A 17,154-nucleotide genomic window follows, 5' to 3' on the forward strand; every position below is an offset into this window, starting at 1 on the left:
CATATGAAATCAATGTCTTCCTCTCATTATCCAAATTGCATTTAATTCTGGAGTAGGTTTTTTTTTTCAAACTGCTGAACCTAGTCTTGGGTTACCGTTATCATTGTTTGTGCTGTCCACTTATAATCTAACTTGAACCAACCTTGATGTTCAAAAAAGGAAAAAAGAACTTAATAAAAATAATCCATCTGAGAGAAATAAAACATTTGAATTATTCACATTTTACCCTTTAAGGTGATTAGTCCATATTATTATTATTGTATGACTTTTATGGGGAGAACATTTTGTACAGATAAATACTCAAGAAGATATAATCTTAAAAAACTATTATTTGTGTTTGTCCAACTTTTTTATTTGCATTTGATTATGAGCAAATCCATCCTGAAAATTTTACATGTGTATATATTTAAAACAAAGTAGATGAACAACATTGTGAAAACTTGCCTCAAAAGAGAAGGTAGAAAGCTATTCAGGTTTTCTTCCTTGGCCTCTGTTTTAGTTTGCTAAAAGCTGCTGTGCACTATGTTTCAGAAATGGGTTGGCTTTTACAATGGGGATTTATTAATTTAAAAACCTGCTGTTTTGAGAGTATTAAAGTGTCCAAATCAAGGCATCATCAGAAGATGCTTTCTTCTCAAGCTGCAGCTGTGGGTGATCAGGCACATGGCAACATCCGTTCCTCCCTCCCCTCTCCTCCAGGCCTTGGTGCTTTCAGCTTCTGGCTCAAGTGGCCTCCTCTCAGCTTCTGTGCTCAGGTGATTTTAGCTTCTGACCCCTGGGTCCTTCTCTCTCAGCTTCTGCATTTCTCTCTGTCTGTACAGCTTTTTTTCCTATCTGTGACTTTTCAGTCCTTCCTTTATGAAGGACACCAGGAAGAGGATTAAACTTACCATGGGCCACACAATCTAATCAAAGGCCCTTAACTGAAGTAATGTATTCAAAGGTTTCCTCCTGCAATGGGTTTCCACACCCAGGATTAGCTTTAGGAATAGGATTTGCTGGGGTCCACAAAAACTTCAATTCTTTTCCAGCTTCCCATTTTGTGCTTGTGGTAGAAGTTATCCTATCAAAGGACAAGCAAATACAGAGGGTGCTAACACCCAGTCCAGGCTTTTACTCACCAACTTTGTAATCTTGGGAAAATCATTTCAATTGGGAAGTGTTGTCACCAACCTGAAAGGTATTGGGAATGAAAGGCAAGAGAGAAGGGATCAGGGAATCTGCAAGTCAATGCCTATAGACCAGTTTAGTTCTATTCAGCTACCTATTTACAGAGCAAGTCTGCACACTAAAGCCCATACAGATTTATTGTTGTTATCTTGTCATTAGAAACAGGGATAGGCCATTTATCTTTTAACTATTCAAAGTGACTTTTTTCTTTCTACTAAGCTGGCCTGTTGACCAAGAGAATCTCAACAAAGAACATTCTTTTCTTGTTCTGTTTCCTAGGTTACATCACATCAGCCAACAAATCATTACTTCCTTCAGGGAAGAACTAATTTTACTCATTTATAAAATGGTGGGCTCAGATTAGGTGATAACTAAGACCATTTCCAGCTCTAAAATGCTGTAATTTCTTAGCATACTTTATTTGTCAGACAGTTCCTATTACCATCAGTATTTCCATGAATATCTCATACATTCATCTTTGCATACTTTTTGTAGGATAAAATATTAAAGGTGAAATTCTAGGTTATGCATTCTAAACTGGTTTAATACACCACTATATATTTCTGTTAACAATAATAGTTTTCAAACCAAAAACTATATAATTTCCTTTTTCCATCAAAGGCAAGAAAAGTTCTTTCCTCAATAGAGATGTCAATTATATATATACTAGTCATTTGTAGAATAAAACTTTAACATCTATTATTTATGTGATTAATGAACAAGCCATATCAATAAACTCAAAACTAAAACCTGTCTAATATTTGATTTGGGGACAAGATGGAATGCTGATGCTGTAAGACCATAAATGTGCTAAATGGTAAGTTATAATGCAAGGGTGTATTGCATCCTTTAATAAAAGGAGTACTATTAATTAAAGATTTGCTTTAGTGATTGTTTTGGTGTGGGGGAGGGAAGCAGTCTTAAGGAATGATTGTAAGTAGAGAACAGATATTTTGAAAATAATTTAATCCCATAAATCCATCTAGAAGTACTCCCTCCAATATCTACTGATTTTCCTGTTTATGTCAAGTACAGCTCCAGAGGTAAAGAGAAAACAAATGCTATTTCCATACCATCTACATTGAAGACTCAGAAGGTCAAAGAATGAAATACTAATCTTTTTCTTGTGTAAAGAAAGAGAATTTTAATATATATGTACAGATATAATCTATCAGAATAAATATATATAACTTCAAACCTAATGTGAGTTCTTTTTAAGAAAGGGAGAGATTTTTTAAAATATTTCTTACTTTTAGAGAGATTTTGAATAATTTTTCTGTGACTAAAGTTAGACCTCTGTCTGTTTATGACCTAGTTGGCCAAGTGGTTTTGGCACATGGAGGTGAATTTTTTATTTGAAAGTTGTATATGTACACAAACTGCAGAGGGAAATATATTTCACATTCCATGGCATTTAATACTTCACAGTCTTTTTGATACATCAAGAAAAAGCACTCATTTTGAAATGCTTATTTTTGAGAAATATTTAAGTTGATGTTGTAATGAAAATATCTCAGACTCATTTGTGATTCTTATATTGATTTAACTGTTGTGATAATTAATATTTTTATTTTTTATTCATCTTATTTTTCATAATGCAATCTTTTACTGCATTGTTTAGGGAGGCATGACTTGGGAGAAATGGTGTAGAAGAAATCAAACAATATCCTTTCTTTAAGAATGACCTCAATAAGTGGGTGTCTCATGAGCTGACTAAAAATGAAAATTCATTGTTTGGAAGTGTCGTGTTCTCTTATTCTTCGCAACAACAATGAGCCATTTCTTGATCCGATTGTGACGTGAGACAAAAAGTAGATTTTATGTAACAAGCAGCAACAACCATTGGTTTGACCAAGAGGAAGCTCCAAAGCACTTCCTGAAGTCAAATTTGCACCAAAAAAGGTCATGGTCACTGTTTGGTGGTCTGCTGTTGGTCTGATCCACTACCATTTTCTGAATCCCGGCAAAACCATTACATTTGAGAAGTGTGCTCAGCAAATCGAGGAGATGCACTGAACACTGCAGTGCCTGAAGCTGGCATTGGCCAACAGAATGGGCCCAATTCTTATCCACAATACCCGACTGCACATCACACAACCAACACTTCAAAAATTGAACGAATTGGGCTATGGAGTTTTCCTCATGCCCCGTATTCACCTGACTTCTTGCCAACCAACTATCACTTCTTCAAGCATCTTGACAACTTTTTGCAGGGGAAATGCTTCCATAGCCAGCAGGATGCAGAAAATGCTTTCCAAGAATTTGTTGAATCCCAAAGCACAGATTTTTATGCTACAGGAATAGGCAGACTTATTTCTCCATGGCAAAAATGTGTTGATTTAATGGTTCCTGTTTTGATTAATAAAGATGCTTTTGAGCCTAGTTATAATGATTTACAATTCATGGTCTGAAACTGCAATTCCTTTTGCACCAACCTTGATTTTCTACTTAAAGAATGTGGAGTACAGAAACCTTTTAAAATCTATGTGCAGGGAAGTGGATGTGGGTTAAGTGATACAGCATCTGCCTACCATATGGGAGGACCTGCGTTTGATCCCTGGGGCCTCCTGGTGAAAAAGAAGAGAAAGCATGCCCATGCAAGTGCCTGTGTGGTGAGATAGTGCCTGTACAAGTGAGTCATGTAGCAAGATGATGACACATCAAAAGAGAGACAAGGGAAGAGTCAAGGTGAAGCACAGCAGAAACCTGGAACTGAGGTGGCACAATTGACAGAGTACCTCTCCACATCAAAGGTCTCCAGGATTGAATCCCAGTGACTCCTACAAGAGAGAAAATGAGAAGACAACACAGACAGCAAAAACAGCAGGGCAGGAGGAGGGGAAGGGGGAAAATAAATTAAATAAATAAATCTTTAAAAAACAAATCTATGTGTAAGTTATTGCTGCTTGTAATTTTAACACCTAGAATATCATGATGCTTTCCATGTTTAACTGATTTATCTATATTTAATACTGATTTAAAGTATTAATAGTAATAAAAACTAATAAAGTTTTATTCTTTGAAATGATAAAATGGAAGATGTTATTCAAATTTTATAGCATAATAAAATAAGAATTGAAAATATACCAGCCCTCATTTTTATAGCATTGTTGTAAAGGGATATAGAGGGGTGGTTTATATCTTTTTAAAAAAGATTTATTTATTAATTTATTTCTCTCCCCTCCCCCCCTCACCCCAGTTGTCTGTTCTTTGTGTCTATTTGCTGCGTCTTCTTTGTCCACTTCTATTGTTGTCAGCAGCACAAGAAACTGTGTTTCTTTTTTTTAATGTTACATTAAAAAAAATGAGGTTGCCACATACCCCCCACCGCCCTCACCCCACTCCTCCCCCAATAACAACAACCTTCTCCATCATGATGAGACATTCATTGCACTTGGTGAATACATCTCTGAGCACTGCTGCACCTCATGGTCAATGGTCCACACCATGGTCCACATTCTCCCACAGTCCACCCAGTGGGCTATGGGAGGACATACAATGTCTGGTAACTGTCCCTGCAGCACCACCCAGAACAACTCCAAGTCCCCAAAATGCACCCACATCACATCTCTTTCTCCCATTCCCTGTCTCCAGCAGGCACTCATGCATATCTTTTTTTTTTTTACAATAGTATATATATTTATACATTTAAAAAAATATATTACATTAAAAAAATATGAGGTCCCCATTCACCCCCACCCCACCACTCCCCCCACAGTAACACTCTCCTCCATCATCATGACACATCCATTGCATCTGGTGAGTACTTCTCTGGGCATCACTGCACCCCATGGCCAATGGTCCACACCATAGCCCACACTCTCCCATGTTTCATCCAGTGGGCCATGGGAGGACATACCATGTCTGGCAATTGTCCCTGCAGCACCACCCAAGACAATTCCAAGTCCTGAAAATGCCTCCACATCTCATCTCTTCCTCCCATTCCCCGCATCCAGCAGCCACCATGGCCACTTTTTCCACAATAATGCCACATTTTCTCGATTATTAACCACAATAGTTCATGAATAGAATATCATTAAGTCCACTCTAATCCTTACTGTATTCCTCCTTCCTGTGGACCATGGCTTGGTTGTGCCCATTCCACATCTATGTCAAGAGGGGCTTAGATACCACATGGATACTGGATGCAATCCTCCTGCTTTCAGTTGTAGGCACTCTAGGCTCCATGGTGCGGTGGTTGACATTCTTCAACTCCATGTTAGCTGAGTGGGGTAAGTCCAATAAAGCAGACTGTAGGAGCTGAAGTCTGTTGAGGCTCAGGGCCTGGCTATTATATTGTTAGCCCAGAGACTCAAATCCCCTAGATATATCTTAAACCTCAGCACCAACTACAATTCCAGTAAAGTAGCATGAAAGGCTTGTGAAAAGAGATCACATCTGAGTCCAGCTCCATCATGCAGAAACACCAACTCCAAAGAAGGGCCAACGGACATGGCAGTGAACTCCATCTGCCATGACCATAGAACCTGTGGGTCTCTTTAGCCCTCAAAAGAACCAATACCTGGGGTTGTATCTACTTTATCAGTCTCTGAGATTCTGCTCAGGTGTGCATAAGGGCAATCCTTCTGACAACCTCCAGACTCCTTTTTAGAGACTCATAACCATATAAAATCATTTGTCCTTTCCATTTCCCCCTTACTTTAGGTCAAACAGCATTTTTAACTCCTGTTATTATATGTAGACAGGACATTCTGCTGGTCCACGTTGAACCTTTAAGTCAAGGTCATTTTCTAGTTATGTCATCAGCTGGTACTTGGTAGTGATCCTTTGGTGCCAGGGAGGCTCATCCCCAGGTGTCATGTCCCATGCTGGGGGGAAGGCATTGCATTTACATGCTGAGTTTGGCTTTGAGACTGGCCACATTTGAGTAACATGGGGGCTGTCAGGAGGGAACTCTTAGACACAGTGCTGCTCTAGGCCTTGTTCTTATTTCAGGTGTATAGGCTCACAAGCATGGTCATTAGTATCAGGGGCTCACTGTTGGACCCTCATTCCTTCCTGGTCCTTGCCATTGCAACTGGGGGACTGCTGCTGCTCCCCTGGGACCACGACAGAGCCCCGTCCCCAGCCAGGAACCAGTACCCCCCCAGCTTCTGTTTTCAATTGTTTCCACTATGAGCATATCCAAACATTTCCATGCACCCTGGACACATGCCCTGTATAACTTCCTGTCAACCATATGTCCGCTGTCAATAACATCCCATACCAGTATTCCTCTGCTGCCATTGTTGAACCACTCTGTTTTCCAAAACTTCCTGAAAAGTGAAGCCCAATATAAGGCCAGGTTCCCCTAGCAGTAAAATGGAATATAGTGATGAGTTTAAAAGTTAAATATAGAATACATATTGATGTGGAAAAATTCTACATCCTATCTTTTTCTTTTTCTTTTCTTTTTTCCTAGTTATTGAGCCTCTCTTCACAAGAGCCATAGATCACAGTAATTCATATATACAATATACAGCACTCCCACATATCCATTATAAAACCTTTTCCCTTCCACAGCTATGAAAAAAAACAGAAGAATACAAATGCTGGAGAGGATGTGAAGAAATGGGAACACTCATCCCCTGCTGGTGGGAATGCAGAAGGATCCAACCATTCGGGAGGACAGTTTGGCAGTTTCTCAAAAAACTAGCCATAGATTTGCCATATGACCCAGCAATTCCACTGCTGGGTATATACCCAGCAGAACTGAAAACAAAGACACAAACCGATATATGCACACCAATGTTCATAGCAGCATTGTTCACTATCGCCAAAAGTTGGAATCAACCCAAATGCCCATCAACAGATGAGTGGATCAATAAAATGTGGTATATACATACAATGGAATACTACTCGGCTTTAAGAACTTTATGTTGAGTGAAGCAACCCAGGCATTGAAGGACAAATACTACATGACCTCAATGATGTGAAATAAGAAAGCTGTCTCAGAGAGCTAGAGACTGGAAGATAGGCTTACAGGAAATTGGGGGGTAGAGGAAGGATGTAAGCTGACATCTACATGGATGAAATCTATGATAAGCTAGAGGTAAGTATGTGTACGAGGAAGGGATAAAATGGGGGCATAGGGTTGCCTTTGGGTGGGGCTTTGTGGGTTTGAGGGTGGCTAGAGATGGGCGGATGGGTAATATTGCCCAGGAAATTGGGGGGAGCGTGGGGCAACATACGAACATAAGAGATTGTCAGGTGTTGGTTGAGAGTATAATGCTGAGAAAACCTTTTCAAAATATGGTTGGGAAAGTTACCTGTTTAACATACTCAAAGGGGATGATCTGATGCAGGACAGACTCCTAGGGAATATCTGAATGCTCATTTTGCCAGAGTGGGCTATACCATTGGGTAGAGACCCATATAATGAGAGTGAAGGTAGACCCACATTGTGGGGAGGACTAATGCCATCAAATAGAGGGAACTGTGTCTCTCAAGAGAAATGGTGGCTCCCAGGACATTAGGGCAGTTGAGCAAGTCAAGCCCTCAACACTGTTGCAAGTATCTCTGAACATGGCTCCTCAAGAAATGAAGATTGACTGTCACTGTGGGCCCCAAGGGAGCGGGAAATAGATATTGAATAATGGAACCAAAGTAACTGTGAGGGCAAAAGAAGTGTTTCACAAGAGTACACATGGAAGGATATAAAACATGTAATATTACACCAGGAACATATAGGGGATGACAAACTAATAATGTAAACCATAATGTAAAACATAGGATAACTAAAAAATTTAGAAAACTGTATAACCAAAAGTATAAACCACAATGTAAACACAAATGTTACCTTGTTTGAAAGCTATTGTCTCAATATCTGTACATCAGTTTCAGTAAATATGATATGAATAAGTTAAAAGATTATTGCTGTGGAAGGGAAAAGGTTTTATAATGGATATGTGGGAGTACTAATGCATATCTTGACTCCACTAGCCCAGTACAACAAATATCCTAATCACACATCAGAACGCTTCACCACAGTGGGATTAACATTATGCTGTTTTCAGGATGATAAACTGTGAGAAGGGAAGGGAAATTGGAAGAGGAATATGACCTGGATCAATAGGAATTAACTCTTACTATGCTGGATAAAAAAGTTTTTACTCTATTATTACATCATACTTCATAGGGAAAAAAGCAAGTAGCTTGGTGTAATAGGTTACTTTGCATAGTACCTCTTGGTAATAGGGGAATGTAGAGAAATCATTCCCATCAATAAAGCACCTCGAGAGGACTAAAGAAAAGTGAAATACAAAGGAGTATTGTTTGTGCTACCCTAAAAGTATCAATTATAAAAAGTTAAGAATACTCCTCTCCTGCCTTACATCACATACTTCAAACGGCAATTGTTTTCCTTAGAACAATTTTCATATGGATAAGTAAAAATATGGATAACCACGGAGTCATAAAGTGACTTTGCTAACGCAAATTATGGGGGAAATTGGGATGATCTCAATTTAAAGAACTTCAGTAAGGACTCCTGCAAATCACTTTATCCAGTAAATTCATCTTCAAAGGAAAGCTTCTGTCTGGGCCAGAAAAACCTCACAGAATCATTAAGACAACATAAAATGAACAGGAGTAAACATTCCAGGTTCCAAATAATTTACTGAGGTCTCTTCAAACCTTAATATGTTTTATTTAAACTAATTTATATTGTAAAAAACAGGAAAATTATAGAAAACCATTAGTGTTTTTTTAATTATTCTGTATACTAATTTGGAGGTCACAAGGATTTATCTTTTTATTCTTTAAGTGATAGAAGGCACTTTTCTTTTTTGGGTTTCACTTAAGAAAAACACCCAATAGTGTTATATTTGGTATATTCTATTCAGAACCATTTTGGACAAAATGAAAACAAAAGCAAAGCAGGTTCTCAAAAGAACAGATAAAAATAAAAAGTAATGCAAAAAGGAAAGTTACTTGAAACTTACTTTTTGGGGGAGAGAATATGGTAATATAAAGTAAAATATCTTCCTTTGTTTATTATACTTTAAAAAATAGAATAAACAAATTAGGAAGGTAACAAGAAAGAAGAAAGGAAGCATTAGCTGGATTATGTTTAAGTGAGGAAAGTTGGCTAATGACATGACTTAAAGGCTATTAGTAAAGGACTAAGAAGAGCTTAGAGAAACAAGGACATTGACGGTATTGAGTTATACTATTATAAAAAAGACAAATGTGGCAGATTCCTGCATTAAAAAAAAAGTTTCTGTAAGAGGCTCCATCATAAAACTGAGCTTTAAAATTTCTTTAAAAATGCAATATATATAACAAAAAATGAAGTTTTAGCAAGTTTCAGTAAATTATTTTGTTGTAAATTACCCAAATTTTATAAACAAATCCCTTGCATTTTGTTTAAAGTAATACCTTTATATCATACAAGTAAATTTCAGGTATGAAAAGTACATTATTGCAATAATACCTCTTTGCAAGTCCAAAATTCTTGGTTTATAATAAAACTGTAAAGTAAAAAAAACACCTAAAATTAGTAAAACCACCAGTGCTACCTATCACAGATGTCCAACATCTTCCCAAAATGTTGCTCAACAAATTGCAGAGAAACAGGTCTAGAAGCCACATATTATTGAAAGGAAACTACTTGTTATTTTACCATTTTGCATTATTATTGTCTCTACTAGTTTTTCCTTCCCAAATAGAAATTCACATCTTCTATAATGCTGCCTTTCAGTCAGCCATTCTCTGCAGTCACCACTTCCATGTTTCCAAAATCAGTCTTCTTCATGTCTTCTTTTCAAACTGCCTGTGGTACCAGAATGGACAGAGAATTATTTCTCTCCATATTGGTGATGTCATTTGTATTGTTAAATTTTCTAGGTAGATGATTTCCTATTCCTGAAGTTGATGGACAAATCCAGTATTTGGATTAATACAAAATCTTCTTTCATGAACATAAGCAAATGCATCTCTGTACTTCATTCCAAATGTTGCCATGACATATGCAATAACAGAAACAGCACTCCTGGAGATACTGCATTCCCATGACAAGAACTCTTCCTCCAGCTTGGAAGCTCCCATCAATAAATTCTTTAGTCATGGGGAAATAAAACATATTATATTTTTAACTGGATGAGCTGCATTATCCAAGACTATCTAAATAATTGCTGAAAGTTTGGTTCAATGAAGTGTGCTTCAATATTTTTTCTTATGCATTTTATATGGGTTATTCCCTGTTTCCATAGTACAGGTGGCCCAGAAAAGTTGGTTAATGAAATCTCTTGGTGAATCTGACCTAAAGTTCATACCTTGCTTTTCATAGCAGATGAATATGGGCCTAAAAACAATTCAGGTAAAATTTCCCCCATCTCTCATCTCATAGTATAAGGGCCACTCCTCAGCATCTTCTTTGCACTGTGGGAAGGTGAGGAATTCCAACTACACATGCTCCATGGTCCTGTCCCGGGGAGCCGGTGGGTGGGGTGAAGGGTGAGTTACCCAGCTGGCTGACCCTGGGCAAGGGAGAACCTGAGGGTGCAAGGACTGGCAGGTGGATGGGTGTGGGTTAAACTTAACACACCCAAATTACAGGATCCTGGTGACAGGTGACAGTGAGGCAGAGGAGGGCTGGGCACCTGGTACCAGTTGCTGTGCTGTGCTGCTGCCATCTTCCTGCCTTGAAGCCTGCATCCTCAGCCCCCAAATGCAACAGCAATGACCAAAAAAGAATGAAGGTCCAACACTGAGCCCTTGATGCTAATGACTAGGCTTGTGAGCCTGTACGCCTGAAATAAGAACAAGGCCTAGAGCTGCAGGGTGCCTAAGAGTTACCTCCTGAGAGCCTCTGTGTTGCTTAAATGTGGCCAGTCCCAAAGCCAAACTCAGCATGTAAATGAATGCCTTCCCCCCAGCGTGGGACATGACTCCTGGGGATGAGCCTCCCTGGCACCGAGGATTTACTACCAAGTACCAGCTGATGATGTAACTAGAAAATGACCTTGAATAAAAGGGTCAACTCGGACCAGCAGAATATCTCAGTCTACATATAATACCAGAAGTTAAAAATGCTTTATGACCTGAATCAAGGGGAAATGGAAAGGACAAGTGAGTTTATATGGCTATGAGTCTCCAAAAAGAGCTGGAGGTTATCAGAGGAGTTGCCCTTATGCACACCTCAGCAGAGTCCCAGAGACAGATAAAGTAGATACAACCCTGGATATTGGTTCTTCTGAGGGCTACAGAGACCCACAGGTTCTATGGTCATGGCTGATGGAGTTCAATGCCATGTCAGTAGACCCTTCTTTGGAGTTTGTGTTCCTGTGTGATGGAGCTGGACTCAGATGTGATCTTTTTTCACAAGCCTCTCCTCTTACTTTTACCAGAACTCTAGTTGGTGCTGGGGTTTAATATATACCCAGGGGATCTGAATCTCTGGACTGACCATATGATACCCAGGCCCTGAGCCTCAAGAGACTTCAGCTCCTATCCTGGTTTATTGGACTTACCCACTCAGCTAACATGGAGTTGGAGATGGTCAATCACAACACCATGGGGCCAAGGGTGCCTACAACTGAAAGCAGGAGGATTGCATCCAGCATTCATGTGGAATCTAAGCCCCCTCTTGATAGAGATGTGGAGTGGACACAACCATTCCAAGGTCCACAGGATGGAGGAATAGAATACAGATTAGAGTGGACTTAATGATATTCTTCTATTCATGAACTATTGTATTTCTTTTTGTTGCATCATCTTGTTCTGTCAGTTGTCCATGCGGTCTGTGCCATTCCTGGGCAGGCAGCACTCTCTTTCACGCTGGGTGGCTCTCCTTACAGGGTGCACTCCTTGCACATGGGGCTCCCCCACACAGGACACACCCCTGCGTGGCACAGCACTCCCTGCGGGCATCAGCACTGCACATGGGCCAGCTCCACAAGGGTCAAGGGAGTCCGGGATTTGAACCGCGGACCTCTCGTGTGGTAGATGGATGCCCTAACCACTGGGCCAATTCCACCACCTGGTTTATATCTTGTGTTTTGATTATGAATGAAATAATTCATTTCTTTCACTTTAATAGCTGCAGCTCCTGTAGTACCTGAACTCAGCAGTGACATAGACAGCAGCAATTTTGATGACATTGAAGATGATAAAGGAGATGTAGAAACCTTTCCAATTCCTAAAGCTTTTGTGGGAAATCACCTGCCTTTTATAGGATTTACCTACTATAGAGAAAATTTGTACATAATTAATTTGTTAAGTTTTTATTGTTTTCAGAGTCTGGCAGTAAAGATATGTTTTATTTCCAGTTTCAGGTTATAGGAGATAAAGTGTTAACTGTTTCAAACTTTGAATTTTTTCAAAAGGAGTATTTGAAGAATTATTTTTAAATTTCATTTCATTATTTCTGAATGTAATATGTTATTCAATTATCAAATGAATGTAAGTCATATTCTGTATTTTGGGGGAGATGTAGATTAAGATCACATATATGCCCTTGAAGGAGCTTGTCATCTAATAAGGGATTTAAAATAATTATATAGTCATGAATAAGGGTGGAATGTAATATTTGCCAAAAGAATGGTTCCCAGACAAATCAGAGATGGCTCTAAAGAAAATAAAATCTATTTTGAGGGGAGAGGGGAGGGAAAAGTCAGGTAAGATGTCAGGAAAGAGGTGGCATTAGCTGAATCAAAAGATAAGAAAAAGGTTTTGAGTAGTCAAGACTGGGGAGACAGGGGACAAGTCATAGGGCAGTAAATGGTGGAAGTCGAGTGGGCCTGAAGCACAAGATGTGTGTTACTGTATTATACCATTGGGAGGACTTGGTGAAACTTATTTTCTTGCCTGTAATCTCTGCCTCTGGCACAGGGCATGGCACAAGTCATGCAACAAATATTGGTTGAATGAATTGAGTATTGGGTATAAGATTAGAAAAATACATTGGAATTGGAGTTTAGGGCGAGAATAATTCAACAGATGATTGCTGTGTACTCTGCTAGGGGACTTTGACCTTATCTGATGGACAGTGAGGAACCATCTAAAGCCGTTTTAATAGTTAAAGCATTAAAGACATTTTAGAGGCATAAATTTGATCAACTGTTGGTATATACGTGTATATGATGATAAGAGTGACCAACCATCATGGTTTACCCAGGGCTTAGGGGTTTCAGGGAAGTGGGACTTTCAGTACTAAGCCTGGGAAAAGTCCCAGACAAACCAGTAGGTGTTGTTTAGGAAACTATAAGTAACAGAGACCAAACGAAGTGATCAGGACCAAGGGAAACCTAAGCACATTTATAGGTGGTGAGGAAGAATTCAATTGATAGAACTGGATAGTAAAATAGAAGTGATAGTTTATATACTTAAGGTCTGGAAAATCAAGTGACGTTATCCTTGAAAAGGAAGGGAAGAGAGCTGTCTCTTTCTAGAAGATTGGGGTGAAGAATAGAACAGAGTAGTTACAGAAATACACTATTAGATGAAGAGGGAGGGATGTTGAAGTGAAAGAAAATAAATTTTTGCAACTTGAAATTTATTTCTGAGAATAAACTTGGTTGAATAAGACTGAATAATTGATTAAAATGATGCAATGGAATTCACCCCTCCTTCCTTTTAGGTTATTAAGTGACTTTCCACCTTGTAGAGAAAATGATTCAATACAATTAAGGAAAAATGAAGTATGTATGAGTTTTACTTCATTATTTTAGTCACATGTTCAAATATTTTAATACTATGCATTTACCCTATCCCCCCCAAAAAAGCCATTTGATGCCACTTTTTGAAACATTACATGGCATTCCTTATTGCATTACAGTTTGGCATAAGCTGAAACAATTCATTTGTTTGACAATATTGTGCAAGACACAATGGATAGTAAAAGATGAATTGTACATGGCTTTAAGCTTAGTTTAGTAGAGAAGTTATAGAATAGGTTCATAAACATCTGAATATCAGTTAGAATATATTGTAATATTTGTGCTATAAAAGAATAAAGCTATTAAGTTATAAGGGTACAGAAATGAGAGTCACTTTCTGAATATTTAGGAATGAATTAATATAAAAGATAATTTTGGTTGTTAAACTGTTATAGTATTGTGTGAATTCTCTAGTTTTTAATGAATTACTACACTAAACTGTGCACATGCACATCTAAATTAGGACATTAAATGTTTTTCTCTTCAAAACTTTGGAAAACTAAAAAAGTAGGTTGTATGATTTCGGTATGGTTTATTTGTCTTAGGAATTTTTTGTAAAGCATAACAAGCATTTTAATGTTTTCTGTGTTTTTTTGTTTTGTTTATAATAGGAAAGTCAAGAGGTATGTTGATGTTTTCAAATATGTTGAAAGACTGAGAAAAAAATCATCACTCTAGCAATACTTAATATAGTCATATTTCATATAGCACTTGAAGTACTACTTCTACCCAAGAGAAAAGTACCCAACCATTTTCCACTAAGTATCCCCTTTATTATTACTCATATTGATCTGTTGTTTAAATATATATATTGTGTAATTTTCTTTTATTTATCAAGGATATTAAACTGGCAGCAACAGCTTCTGATTAGCATGTGGTAACTAGTGTGATCACATTATACTAACGCAATTGCAGCCAAAATCAGTTAAGCTTGATTGGTTCATTAGTCTGTATGTCTTTATTATGAAAAAAATACTGTTTTGTTTAAGATGTATAGACTATTTTAAAAACCATGCAGAACCTAATCATTACAAACAACAGTAGAAGGAACATTGGTATTGGAGTCTGATAAACCTGCCACTTGTAAGATATGCTGTCTTGGTCCAGTTAACCCTTTTTGAATTGTTTTTAATCCAGTAGATAAAATATTACCATCTTCTTATGGTTTCTGTTAGAATGATTGAGACATTTATAAAGTGCTTAATTCTGTATGTCACACAAAACAGGAACTCAAAATTTAAATTCTTTTTATTTTTTTCTTCTATATTTTCTGTTAAATGTTACATTCAAAAAATATGAGATCCCCATATACCCCCCCACCCATGCCACCCCTCCCACATCCACAAACTCTTCCATCATTGTGGCACATCCACTGCACCTGGCGAATACATTTTGGAGACCCACTGCAGCACATGGACAGTAGTCCACATTGTAGTCAACACTCTCCACCAGTCCACCCAGTGGGCCATGACAGGACACACTGTCCAGCACCCATCCCTGAAGCACCACCTAGAACAACTCCAAATCCTGAAAATGCCCCCAAACCATATTGCTTCTTCCCTCTCCTGACAATCAACAGCCACCTTGGCCACTCTCTCCACATCACTACTACAGTTTCTTGCCTTACTAATCGCAATAGTTCCCCAGCAGAACACCAGTAAGTCCACTCTAATCCATACTCTATTCCTCCATCTTATGGACCTGGGATGACTATGTCCAGTCCCCCTCTACATCAAGAGGGAGTTTAGATTCCACTTAGATGATGGATGCAATTCTCCTGCTTGCAGCTGTAGGCACTCTTGGCTCTCTGGTGTGGTGGTTGACCCTATTGGCCTCCCTATCAGCTGGCCAGGGTAAGTCCAAGAAAACAGAGGGTAGGAGCTGCAAGTCTGCTGAGACCCAGGGCCTGGCCACTACATGAACAGTTCAGAGATTCAGGTCCCTGAGTATACACCAACCCAAATGCCAACCACAGGTCCGGTAAAAGTGACAGAAGAGTCATGTGTAGAAAGGTTATATCTGAGTCCAACTCCATCACACTCAGGAACACAAACTGCAAAGTAGGGCCAACTGACATGGCCCTGAACTCCAGAGCCACCTGCCTTGACCATAGAACCTGTGGGTCACAGCAGCCCTCAGGAGAACCAGCACCTGGGTTTCCATCTACCTTGGCTGTCTCTGGTACTCTGCTGATGCATGCATAAGCATCATGCCCTGATGACCTCCTGACTATTTTTTGGAGACTCTTAGCCATATAAACTGACTTGTCCTTGCCAACTTCCCCTTTTTATCCAAAGTCAAAAAGCAGTTTTCAAGACCTGATATTACATGTAGGCTGAGATATTCTGCCAGTCTGAGTTGACCTCTTCATGGTCTTTTTGTAGTTACATCATCATCTGGTGGTTGGTTGTAATCCCTCGGTGCCAGAGAGGCTCATTCCTGGGAGTCATGTCCCATGCTGGGATGAAGGCAATGCGTCTATATGCTGAGTTTGGCTTGGAGAGTGGCCACATTTGAGCAACACGGAGACTTGCAGGAAGTAACTCTTAGGCACCCCACAGCTATAGGCCTAGTTCATATTTCAGGCACACAGGCTCATAATTGGAGCCATCAATATCAAGGGCTCATTGTTGGACCAGCCATTTTTATTGGTCTTTGCCATTGCACTTGGGGGGTTGTTATTGTTCCATTGGGGAATGTGGTAGAGCTCCCCTGGTCAGGAACTCAGCACTCTCTCATCTGTCATTTCCAATGGAAACCACTATGAAAATATACAAACCTTTCTATGTACCCTATATACATGCCCTGGAGAACTCCCTCCCAACCATGTGCTCCCCACTAATGATACCCCACACAATTGCCCCTCCCCCACCATAGTTGAACCTCTCTGTAGTCCAAAACTTCTTCAAAAAGGAAGCCCAATATATTGCCAGGTTCCATTAATAGAAAAATGGAATATAGTAGTGCTTTTAAACCTCATTGGCTACGATACTGCCACTGCGCAAAGCTAGTAGTGCTTTTAAAGGTTAGATAAAGAATACATAGAATTTTAGAAAAATTAAATAAAGGAAAAATAAATTGAGTATCAAAGAAATGAAAAAATGAAAAAGCTTTGTTTTTGACATTTTGTCTTTCATCACTGCTACAAGTGTTGCCCTGTATGTACAGTGGCAAGGCAATTTCTTCCATTTCTTCCTCAGTGTCTACCTCCTTTCTTTCTTTCTTTTTCCTGTTTATTGTTTCTCTTGACATAAGTTTTAGGTCACAGTAATTCACATATACAATATATGATACTCACACGTATCCAATATCAAGCTCTTTGTCC

At 38.9% G+C, this 17,154-nt stretch overlaps 1 pseudogene; it reads right to left on the reverse strand.

The window, feature by feature from the left end:
* Positions 1-9,871: 9,871 nt before the first annotated feature.
* LOC131274541 (serine/threonine/tyrosine-interacting protein-like) lies at positions 9,872-10,590 on the reverse strand (annotated as a pseudogene).
* Between the last annotated feature and the right edge of the window lie 6,564 nt (positions 10,591-17,154).

Source organism: Dasypus novemcinctus, chromosome 19, assembly GCF_030445035.2.
Source record: "Dasypus novemcinctus isolate mDasNov1 chromosome 19, mDasNov1.1.hap2, whole genome shotgun sequence".
NCBI classification, from domain to species: domain Eukaryota; kingdom Metazoa; phylum Chordata; class Mammalia; order Cingulata; family Dasypodidae; genus Dasypus; species Dasypus novemcinctus.